This window comes from Coffea arabica, chromosome 7c (assembly GCF_036785885.1).
Source record: "Coffea arabica cultivar ET-39 chromosome 7c, Coffea Arabica ET-39 HiFi, whole genome shotgun sequence".
Classification (NCBI taxonomy): Eukaryota; Viridiplantae; Streptophyta; class Magnoliopsida; order Gentianales; family Rubiaceae; genus Coffea; species Coffea arabica.
In genome coordinates, this window is record NC_092322.1 from 40,062,601 (window position 1) to 40,075,886 (window position 13,286).

The following is a 13,286-nucleotide window of genomic DNA, read 5'->3' on the forward strand; positions in this document are numbered from 1 at the left end:
TATTGATGATTGTTGGTGATGTTTAACTTATGGGTTTGTAATTATATGCTGAATTTAGCAATTTTTAGCTAATTTTGAGGATTAATTTGATTTGATCATTATTAGCTAAATTTTTGGGCTAATTAGATTGAATAAAATTGTATGAGATTAATGGATTGCTCTAAGATATTTATATGCTAAATTTAGGCTTAATTGGCTAATCTTTGAAATTTTAGCATGTTTATTCTAGAAATTTTGGTAAAAGGAGAATTAATGACCTTTTTAAGTTTAAAATTCATGGTAAAGATGTTATTAACACTTAATTAGGCCATTTGGGAGTAAGTTGTGAATTTATTTCATTTTGTTTCCTCTAATGGGTTTGTTTACTTAAATGTTTCAATTGGAAAAGAATAAAAGAAGCATTTGTTGTTGATAATCAATTGTAAAGTCTTGCTTATGAAGTTAATTGCTAATTATTATGTGAGTAACTTGATAAGATTGGCTAATTAAAGATAAAGAGGTAAACGTGAATGAGTTTTCATTATCTTTACTTAGCAATGTACCTATTAAATGAAGTTAATGTTTAATTATTGAATTTAGGTATAATGGCTCGCACTAAGAAAGCCGGTGTGAAATCTCCTCCCAATAGGAGAGGAGAAGCGTCTACGTCTAGACCACCACGCTTGAAAAGAAAAGCGAGTAGACGCCTTGTGCTTCAAGACAAGCCATCATCCGAGGAGGAGAATCAACAACAAGAACAATAAGAGGAACAAGAGGCACAAGGGGAACAAGAGGAGGAAGTCCCATATGATAAGTCGCGCTTCACTTCCGCCGAAAATGAAGCTTGGTACAATGCTAGGAGAGGAGCTAAGGTATTGGTGGAAAAGGATGCCACTCCGGATGTTGAGGAGGTCTACCATCTCAAGGCCTCCTTTGCCAAGTTGGGATGGGAAAACTTCTTTAACATCCCCAACTTTTATTATGAGGAGCTTGTCCGAGAATTCTACGCGAATGCGGAGGACAAAAAGATTTTTCAATACGACATGGAAGTGATTACTAGTACAGTGCGAAGGAGAAAAGTTCGAGTCCATAGAGCTGATTTGGAAAGCTATCTTCATGTTTCAGATGTGGGGCACAAGGTAGATTTGAAGAAAGCCTTCAAACCCATTGATTTGGACTCTTGGAACATGCTAGAGGCACTTGTACGCTTGGGGGTTGAGTATAAAGCTACTAGGACGACGGGGCGATATTCTGTATTGACTTCGTCATTTTCGGAGTCGCAACGTCTTCTTATTTACTTATTTTCCTCCAACATTATTCCGAGGGCGAGTGGAACCAATGAGGCACGCACAAGCGACATCTATTTCTTGGATAAAATGGAGCATGGTTTAGGTAACATCCAAGGCATTCCATTGGGAAGCATTATCACCAACCACATGTGGACAGTGGTTCACAGTAACGATATCAAACATGCTTTCCCATATCCTCGGTTTTTGACCTTGAAGTTTCAAAGGGCTTGAGTGGATTTTTCTAACGGTATCCCTACAGGTCTCAAGAAGAAGGATGTCTTTACACTGGATTTTTGTAGGTTCATTCTGAAAAGTAAAGACGTAGGTGGTCCTTCGACTCAAGAAGGTGCTCAAGGAGACATTCGGCACGAGGAGGAAGCTAAGATTGAACGTATTGAAGGAGCCCAAGAGGTTGACACAACCACCCCCCCCGGTTCTCAACTGAGCCGTCTTCCTCCCGTCGTCCATCCTCACCTCAGGACACTCGGTCGTTTTTGAAGAAGATAATGGATAAGCTGCTTTGCGTTGAGGCTGAGGTGAAGAAGAGCCGCCAAGAGAACAAACAGAACTCCGAGCGTCTTCGTCGCATCGAGACCAAGCTGGGTATTGAAGCTCCTCCGACTCCACCATCTTCACCTGACCAAGTGACTACTTGAGGGAGTGCTCGTCACCTTGTGACATTGCCACTAGTTTTTCTTTTATTTTCTGTAGTATTTGTGATGTTTAATTTTTAGTGGTTTTCATTATTTCTTTTGTGTGAACTAATCCAAGTGATCTTCATCTATGTTTTTAGACTTCTTATGGTTGGAAATTCGTCACTTGGCCATGGATTCTGATTACGCAAGTTCAATTGAGCAGTATTTTCTTTCACTCTTTATTTATTTTCCTTTTCTCACAATGAGGACAATGTGAAGTTTAAGTGTGGGGGAGGAAAATATTGAACTTGCATTTACTTGCTAGGTGATGATATTTTGTGGATATAAATGCTTAGAAATATTGGAATTGTGTTTGAATTATTTGCCTTGTGGATAAATTGCTTGAATTTGGGCATGTTGGCAGAGAGTTTTGTCCATTTATAAGGGGAAACTCTATCAAAATTTTTCTAAAATCTTTTCCAATATTTCATTATGGCCCAAAAATTCTTTAAATTTTTGCATTCAAAAAGGGCCAAAGTATTCCAACCTTAAGTGTCTAATTCTTCCAATTATGGAAACTTTATGTGAATTTTGGAAGGTTTAGTCCTCATTTAACTTGGAAATAGTTATTATGCAATTAGAATTTTTACATTTTAGAAAGTATATTTGGTAAAATGAGGAAAATTATGCCTATAATTTTACATGTTTAATGAGATTTCTTCTCTTTACTTAATTTTGCAAGTAAGTGATTGATATAGTCGATAAAGGTTATACTCCTCCTTTGATTATTCTTATATATTTTCTAAGAGAGAATATCTATTTGTTGTCCTTTTTTTTTAAAAAAGAAAAAAAACAAAGAGAGAAAAAAAAAAAGAGAAAATGAAGTGAATAAAAATTGTTCTACTCCAATGATTCTCGTACCAAGTAACCGGGGTTGGTATCCACAAATGTCGACATTTGCGTAAAAAGGTACTTGAATTAAGAGTATGCAAAGCAACTTGAATAGGTGAAATGTTGAGTAACCGGGGATCTTCACCTAAAAGTGTCGATTTTCGCGTAAAAAGACATTTTCACTATTTAAGTAAAATTAATATGAATAAATCCCTCTTAGTTATAGAATTTTGAGAAAAAAGATGATTATAGGAGGAGGAAGGCTATAAATTGACTATGTGATTTGCTTATTTGTAAAATTAAGTTAGAGTAAGAGATTAAGTTTAACTTGTTGAATTTAGGGTATAATTATCTTTCCTTTATTTGATATTATGAGTGATAAGAGTATATTTTACGTATTTTTAGTGTGCTTTATTGGTTAGTTTTGGTGTGTTTTATTTAATTTTATAAATAATTAACTAAGATTCTAGTGAAAATATGCATTTTGTAGTTTAAAGTGTGAAAAGTGGATTTCTATGAATTTTTATGATAAAAATTTCATATTTTACAGGTTTATTGATTCAATCATCAAATGGAGTGCATTGAGAATATAATTTGATGATTGATGATGGATTAAAATGATAAAAATAGAATATGAAGTGTGAAAGAAGAAATGCAATTAAAGTCAAAAGGAAGCAAGATGTTCATCTTTGACACGTTTTTGTATTTTGGCTATATCTTGAGCTACATACATTGGATTGAGATGATTCTTGAATCATTTTTGAAGCTAAGAGACAGATCTACATTTGGTATGAAAGACATCAAAGTCCAATTCGGCTGTTTTCCTGGTCAAAATGTCAAAATACAGAAGTAAAAGTCTGCTGCTGAGAGCTGAAAATGCGGAATTGACCAGTCAGTGGTATTTTTATCATATCTTGGTTCTCAGAACTCCAAATTGGATGATTCTTGAAGCATTCGACAGCTATTTCAATGGACTACAACTTCGATGTTGCACAAGAGCCAATTCAGCCACCATCATAGAGAAAATAGCAGTTGAAGTAGCTAGATTCTGGTCAGAAATAGCTGCTCTCCACTGGTACAACCTGTTTTCTCCTTCAATAAATTACAGCTATGAATGAATGTATGACAAGCAATTAGCAGCTGTAAAAGAGATGTTTCAACCCTCATTTCCTGACTGCATTCATCTATATATAGCCATGGACTTGCAAGATTCAGAATAACTTGGGAGAAGGCTAGAGAAACTTACCAGAAATGTAGTTTTCACTAGAGTTTCTTTGGTTCATTAGTATAGTATAGGTAGAGTAGTTTATCCATCTTGTATTTGTAGTTAGATTTGGATGAAGATTGGAGGAGCAAAGATGAAGAGGTTGATCTCATGTGACAAGGGTGATATCTCTTCTACTACTTTCTCTCTTGTATTGGATTTCATGTTTAATTATAATACAAGTTGGCTTTGTGTTTTTATTATGTTTAGTTAAAGTTTATGCCTAGAGTTATGGTTGAACTTGCTATATTTTGTTTGTGATGTTTACTTGTCTACTTGGTAATATTATTTTGAGCAAGTTATTTATCACTTTTGGTTATCTAATCATGATTAACTGGCCATTAATTATGATAATCTTAAGGTGTTAAGTTTGCAATGAAAATTGGAATTTAACACTAGTTCAAAGAAGTGATAAGCCTAGGGAGTACACTCACAAAAGTAGAGATGCACCTATGTGGCTTAAGTGACTTGTTTCATGTAATTTCATAGAAGAAATGAACTTGTAGTTAATTTCATAACCACAAGAGTAGGTATGGCTTAATTACAAGTATAGTTGATTCACTACGAAAGTTGGTTTCACATACATTAGGAAATTACGCCATAACTAGTCAAGATAATAGCATTCACTTAACCGGTAATCTCATTTGCAAGAGTAGTAAGAAATTTGATATCTCTAGGAGCTTTCTAGTGTTATTTTCATTAATTTGTGGTAGTCTAAATAATAAAGGAGTTTGAAAACATCGGTAATTGCATTCTTCCCTGTGGGATCGACGCTTAATACCCTATACTCGCTCACGATTCGTATACTTGCGATAAATCGCGTGTGGGGTATTTAGGAATTTATAAATGTAAAACATTATTGGGATGATCTTAATATCATATGTATACCCCGCGCACGACAATGAGTATATAGTGTAATTTGAACAATGATATAATGATTATTTTCCAAGTCTTGCGGAATTAAATTGGACAAAGTGCATATATTGTTTCACCTCTTGAATCATTGTGGTTGATTATGTGTGGATTGTTTGAGGACAAGTAATGATTCAGGTGTAGGGGAGTTTGATAAGTGGGTAATTTACGTAATAATTGTATGATATTTTATATTCTTTTTAGTCACTTTAGTTATATTATTGGAAGAAAATGAATCATTTTGGCTATAATTGGGGAAAAATGCTTTTAAGTGATTAAATGAGGTTTTTATCACTTTTTAATGGGATTTTGTGTATTTTGACAGTTTTGACACATTTTCGTATTTCGGCTATAACTTGAGTTACAGTGATCATATTGAGACATTCTTGAACCAATTTGAAGATAAGAGATAGATCTACAACTTTGGTGAAGACATCTGAATCCAGTTTGATGGTTTTCCAGGTCAAAAAGCCGAATTACAGTAGCTAATTTCTATTGGTCGAAGCTGAAATAGGGCAGTGAGCAGTCAAGGGTATTTCGGTCATTTATCAGGCCATACAGATCCAAATGAGGTGATTCTTGATGCATTAGAAGGATAACTCAAAGGGCTACAAGTTTCATGTTTTGGTCAAGAGCTAAATCAGCTTTTATCATCAAGAAAAGTTCAGTAGAAATTGATGCAAAATCGGAGCAGAGCTGGAAATTGAACCAGAAGTGACCAAATTGTCACTATAGCAATCTGGCTGGAATTTGGACGGATTTGTGGCCGGATTTTTGGCCAGATTGAGGTCAGAGAAGGCTGCTATGTACGCGTAAAACTCAATTTCACCTCCACCAACTCACATGTGATGCTAGACATGTGAGAAACATTCCCAACTGTAAAAGGGAGGTGTAAACCTCAAGTCTTGACCAATCTTTCATCTTTATATAGCAAATTTCATTGCAAGATTGGAGGAATATAGGGAGATACGGGAGAAGCTTGGAGTGCAGAGATGTAGCTCTTGCATTTTCTGAGTAATAGCAGTAGGTTAGTATAGAGTAGAGTGTTATCCATTCTTGTTTATTAGCTAGGCAAAGATGAAGATGGAGGATGAAGAAGGCAAGGAGATGAACTCATGTGACAAGGGTTACATTCCTTTCCAACTTTTTATCTTTTGTACTTGATTCCAAGTTTAGTTAATATAAAAGTTTTGGATTTTGTGTTCAATATGTGTCTCTAAAGTTTATGCCTTGGGTTTTGTTGAACTTTCTATAATTGTTAGTGTTTATTATTTGGTTATTTGATTGCTATGATTTGAACAAGTTATTTAGCATTTTGGCTCTTTAAATCATGATTAATCTGGTACCATTGATTGTGATTATCTAAGGTGTTGTTTCTGCAATGAAAATTGAGATTTAACACTAGTTCAAGAAGTGCTAAACATAGGGAGTACACTCACGAAAGTAGAGGTGCACCTGTGTGGTTTTTAGTGATTCATTTCATGTAATTTCACTGAAGAAATGAACTTGTAGCTAATTTCATAACCATGAGAATAGGTATGGATTAATTATAAATATAATTGATTCACTACGAAAGTAGGATTCAAATGCATAAGGAAATTACACCATAACTAGCCTGGATGTAGTACTAAATGATCCAAATATAGCACTTGCATGAGTAGTTAGACATACCACAACCTAAGGAGCTTTTATTTGTTATTTTGTATAATTCTAATAGGTTAAATTTGTTAGAATTCATTGATAGTGTAAATAATAGAGAAACTTTAGTAATACCAGTAATTGTTTACTCTTCTCTGTGGGATCGACCTGATATATACCCTAAACTACTAGTTGACCTGTATACTTGCAGTGAACAGATATAATTCGGTTTTTTAACTTGTACGTATATGTAAAATACCCGTCACTTCCCATCAACAATCATAACATAAAAAATGACATTTTCAAAGGGATCGTAGGGTGCCAAACCTTAGAGAACACCATCGACGTGTTACAGACCTGTCGAACCTCCCGAAAAGCTGATGTCAATGTGAAGTTTCCAGATGACGTGTGCTTCCAAATGACTTCATCTGCACATTCACCTTCAGGGATCAGGAACTTTAAGATTGAGGAAACAATATCTCTTGGCAAGGTTTGAGATAAAAGATTGACATCCCAATGCCCGTTGATAATGAAATTGCGAAATGATAAGTTTGGGACAACTGGTGCTCTAAGAAATAATACACCAGTGGCCAACCAATTGTCATACCAAAAGTGACACGAACCGTCATGGATTAACCAAACCATAGGTAGCTCCACTTGGTGGCTCACGTTTAACATTCTTCGCCAGACTGCCGAGTTTGTTAACCTTAATAATACCTGACAAGGGTGTGACGACCCCACCTCTCCCTAAGGCGTACCAAAGGGTTCGGCGGACCGCCTGCCCAGCTCTCGCCAGGACTCACTCACTATCTCAATCGAATCATAAATACACAACCATGCACCATAAATAATATTCACGATTCAGACTTATAATTTACATTGATAGGAATCGAGTTTCAAAGTCTTAATACACCAAACTAGTTCAAATCGTATACAATCCAAGTACAACATGTTTCGTTCGAGGAATAGCGCGAGTACAAGACCAAAAAGTCAAAAGTCAAAACAAACGGCTACACTAGTCTTTTACAAGTCTCTCGCGTCACCCGTACCCCTGTAAGGAAAACAAACTAACGGGGTGAGCCAAAGCTCAGTGAAGTTCCCAAATATCAAATTGGTCAGCAACCAAGTTATAGCAAAATAAAAGTGAAATGGCGAGCAAACAAGTCAAATCAAGGAAATAGTACTTCAGCTAGTCAAGTAGTATTAGATGCACATTCACATATAAGGATACGGTATTCATGTTACGGCTCCATTCCAGCTTGGTCAAGTGGTAGTCGACACTCCGTCAACTTTCAAGTAATTCCAAGTCCAAATAAACTCCGCTACACGCCAATTTCCGTCCACCGATCAACCCCCTATTCCGGGCCCGCACGCCATACGAAACATGGGTGGTAATACTCGAGTATACCGTTAGTCGAGGAGATAACACTCCACTCGACATTACAAGTGACCCAGGGTTTGTTATCTAATCGACCAGGCCCTTGCCGGCTCGACTCGATTAACTAGCCACAGGGTTTCTGGAATTCCAGACAAGATACAATTCAAGTACATGTACAACAAGTCAAGTATGATCAATAGCAAGAACAGGTCATATTAGGGCAAGTGCGATAAAGTACACCCTTGCCCTTTCATTCATTGTCATGTAATCACGCAAGTCAAGTAGGGAGTACACATATCAAGTACAATCGGATATTTGGAAGCACTCACCACAATAGTGCTTCTAGTTTTCGCGTCGAGGTGGTACTCCGGGTTGGGAGTCCAAATCTGCGATAAAACTTTACTTGAGAACTTTGAAATCAACCAAGGTTCGAAACTTAAGCGTTTCGTTCGATAAGAATCAAGAAATTGAAATTCACTTGAGAAGAGTCGTGAAATAGTTGCTCGCTCTTTAAACTGGAAAATTTGATAACATTTTTGCTTGAATATGACTCTTGAGTCAAAAGTGCAAGTAAAACGGTTTCGTAGTGATTCATATCGTTTTCCTAAGGGTACAAGTTTGGCCAAGTCCTAACATATAACCCTCGATAAACAAGTGGCAAAGGTCCTCGATAGTTCAAGTGATAATCACTTAACCTTCACTCAAGTCGCAAAGATAGTTTTCTAGACCTCGAGTAAAAATTTGGGCAGCATGCCCTTTGTGTTTACCTAATTTCCAGCCATTTAGGCTTCAATATTTTCCTTCAACAACATCCCAACATCATACAAATAAGCAATTTATGTCAAGAGCCGTTCTATAGGCTCACAATATTATAACAACAAGAATCGCCTCAAGTACAAGTGCAGAAATTCAATGTGGCACAAGACAGATTTGACGTACAAATGCGGTAATAACACATCCGAGGCTACGCTTATCGGATTAAGACGAAACCTGTGCCCTTTCGAAGCTAAGACACAAAGCTACAACATTCATGAAGGTCACTTAGTCCATTTCCTAATGTAACTTAGTCAAAATCTCAGATTACTAAACCAGAAACCAATTCACCGGCAGTTTAAACGCATTATGCTGTAACGGACCTAACTCAGTGTACACAAGTCCGAATCAGGTTTTCTTTGAGGCATTTTAAAGATACTTCCGAACACTACAACTTTTATGTTTTGGCCCAGAGCTAAATCAGAATGGATCCTGGTCAAAAATCGTGATAAACTGGACTGAACTGAAGAAACGGACTGCTGGGAAATTCTTAAAACAGTAGGGGTATTTTGGACTTTTCACGTTCTGCGTTGCTCCGATTGAGCTGAAATTTTATAGGCACCTATAAAACAACATTCTATACAACTTTCCTTCTTTGACCAAAGGCCAATTCGGCCTCTAACATATAGGTACAATTTCGGACAGAATGCTTGGGAAATTTTCCAGAAATCTGGAATTTTTAGCTCTAAGTGTAATTTCCTCAAATTTCTGGTTCTAATCACCACTAAACAACCTTATATAACCTTAATTACAACATTCATGCATCATACATCACATTGAACAGAAAATCAGAAACCCTAGTTCATCAAATAAATTGGGGAAAACCTCTAAATCATGCTAATCATCCATAATCTCACCACTATAATCACCTACTAAACTTAATTTAACAAGATTAGATGTAAAACTTGGAGAGATAAACTCTCTTACCTTGAATAAAAGTCACCAAGAGTAGCACAAGCTCTCCCCTTCAAGAATCACACCACCACTCACTAGCTAGTCACTAGAAAGCAAGTTTAATCGGTTTACTTCGCTCGATTCCTCACTTATTTGTTGGATTTGGAGATGAAATGAAAGATTTCCCTTGGAGTTTTTCCTCCTTGATGCTCTCGGCCAGCTCCAGCAGAAATGAGGAAGAATTGGCTAAGTGTTGAGGTTATATGGATGGTAATGGTCTTGGGTAAGAAGCCATGAGGTGGTGACACTTGTCACCACCACCACCCTTTCTTTTTCTCTTTCTTTCTTGCCTTTCTTAGCCACCAATTTTCGGTCAACATGCTGCCAAGAGAGAAGATATTATGTGCAAAAGTCAACAACTTGTTGGGTAAGAAAAATGGTGGTCAAGCGGTGCGTTCAATCGGTAATGCGCGGGACCCGCCGGTTCGCGCCGTTTTTCTTAAAAACTCACGTACTAGGGTTTTTACCTCCCATTCACTAACCTTATATCATTGCTACTACTTACATATTATTTCTCACTTAAAAGTCACTTTTAATCATCAAATTGATCCTCGGCCAGTACCGAAAATTCATCCGGCGGGAAAATCGAAAAACCCTAATTTTGCTCAAAACTTGAAACCAAAGCATAAAACCTTATTTTCTAGGTTTATTTACACTTAGTGTGAAATAATGAGGTAGGGGGCCTTAATAAATAATAATTTTCAAATAAAAGGCATTTTTGAGGAAAAATGTAGGAAATTTGCGGGTCCTCACATCCTCTCCCCCTTAAAAGAATTTCGACCTCGAAATTCATACCTTTTGTCGCGAACAGGTCAGGATACTTTTCTTGCATATCCGTTTCTAGCTCCCAAGTTGCTTCTTCCGCTTCATGATGCTTCCATAGTACCTTTACTAAAGGAATCTGCTTGTTTCTCAAGTCCTTCATCTTCCTATCCAGTATTTGAATAGGTCGTTCTTCATAGGTTAAAGACTCGTCAAGTTCAACATCTTCGGGTGGCAAAATGTGAGTCGGATCCGGATGGTATTTCTTAAGCAAAGAAACGTGGAAAACGTCATGGATCCTAGATAAGCTAGCGGGTAACTCAAGTCGATAAGCCACCTTTCCTATTCGCTGCAGCACCTTGAAAGGTCCTATATATCGTGGTTGCAACTTTTTCCCTTTTTCGGATCTAATCTTTCCCTCCAATGATGTGATCCGAAGAAACACCTTATCTCCTATTTCAAACTCCAAGTCTTTCCTCCTATGATTGGCATAGCTTTTCTGACGATTTTGGGCGGTTTGAAGTCTCTGGCGGATCACTCTCACCTTTTCATAGGCTTCCTCAACCCATGGTATAGTAGCCGGATCTATGACTTTTCTCTCCCCTACTTCATCCCAATGGATTGGAGATCGACATCGTCGTCCGTACAAAACTTCATATGGAGCCATTTGAATAGAGGAATGATAACTATTGTTATACGCGAATTCAACCAAAGTCAAGTATTGGCTCCAACTTCCTTTAAAATCCACAATACAGGCTCTCAGCATATCCTCAAGAGTTTGAATAGTTCTCTCAGATTGTCCATCAGTTTGCGGGTGATACGCTGTGCTATAACTCAGCTTAGTTCCTAGAGCCTCTTGTAATTTCTGTCAGAATCGGGATACAAACCTAGGGTCTCTATCAGATACAATGCTCACTGGTACCCCATGTAGTCTCACTACCTCATCCATATAAAGTTTAGCAAGTTTCTCCAAGGAATATTTCATATTTACTGGCAGAAAATGTGCAGTCTTAGTCAATCGATCCACTATTACCCAAATTGCATCATGCCCCTTTTGTGTTCGTGGCAATCCTGACACAAAATCCATCGTTATGTGCTCCCACTTCCACTCAGGGATCTCTAAAGGCTGTAACAAACCTGACGGCTTTTGATGCTCAGCTTTCACCTGTTGGCACGTAAGACATTTTTGCACAAACTGGGCAATCTCCGCCTTCATTTTCTCCCACCAATACAGATTCCTAAGATCTTGGTACATTTTATTATTCCCTGGGTGCACCGTATACCTAGAGCAATGTGATTCCTCTAAAATCTCCCTTTTCAATTCCTCATCCCTAGGTACCACGACACGATTTCGAAACTTTAAAATTCCATCAGGGTTTAGATTAAAATTAGGTAACTCCCCTTTCTTCTCTCTCTCTACCCACTTCTGCACTATTGGATCTTTCACTTGGCCCTCTTTGATTCGTTCCATCAATGCCGATTTCGCCTCAATATTTCCAAAAACCACCTTTTCCGGTTCCAAACGAAGTTTCCACTCACATACATCTTCCAATAGGCTCCACTCTCTCACTATAGAACTTGCTAGTTGAGCCTTCCGGCTTAAAGCATCTGCTACAACGTTGGCCTTTCCAGGATGGTAGTTAATTGTACAGTCATAGTCCTCCAAGAACTCTACCCACCGACGTTGTCTTAGATTCAACTCCTTCTGGGAAAACAGATACTTAAAACTTTTATGATCCGTAAAAACCTCAAAAGTTACACCATAAAGATAATGTCGCCATTTCTTCAAAGCGAACACTACAGCTGCAAGCTCCAAATCATGGGTCGGGTAATTTTGCTCATGAGTTTTTAACTTTCGGGATGCGTAGGCAATCACATTCCTATTCTGCATCAACACGCACCCTAGCCCTTCTTTCGAAGCATCGGTATAAACCGTATAACTATCACTCCCACTAGGCAAAGCTAAAACTGGAGCCACAGTCAATTGTTTCTTAAGCTCTTGGAAACTACTTTCACACTTAACATCCCAAATATACTTTCCTTGTTTCTTGGTCAGGTTAGTCAAGGGTCCTGCAATCCTCGATAAATTCTTTATAAATCTGCGGTAGTATCCTGCTAGACCTAGAAAACTTCGCACTTCGGTGGGATTTTCTGGCCGTTTCCATTTAGCCACAGCTTCCACTTTCGCCGGGTCTACAGCAAGGCCATCTTTCGAAATTATATGACCTAAAAACCCCACCTCTTCCAACCAAAATTCACACTTACTGAACTTAGCAAACAGTTGGTGCTCTCTTAGGGTTTGCAATACTATCCGCAAATGTTGTTCATGCTCTTCCCTTGACCTCGAATACACCAAGATATCATCAATGAACACCACTACAAACCTATCCAAGTAAGGTTTGAACACTCGATGCATCATGTCCATGAATGCTGCTGGGGCATTGGTTAAACCAAAAGGCATCACAGCGAACTCAAAATGCCCATATCGAGTGTTAAATGCCGTTTTTGGCACATCCTCCTTTCTAATTCTCAACTGATAGTACCCTTGTCGCAGATCCAACTTGGAAAACACTACAGCCCCTTGTAATTGATCAAATAACTCATCTATGTGGGACAAGGGATATTTATTCTTAATGGTTACTGCATTCAATCCTCGATAGTCAATGCACAACCTTAAACTCCCGTCCTTTTTCTTAACAAATAGAACTGGAGCTCCCCATGGAGACTCGCTCTCATGAATAAACCCTCGTTCTAGCAAGTCTTGCAGTTGC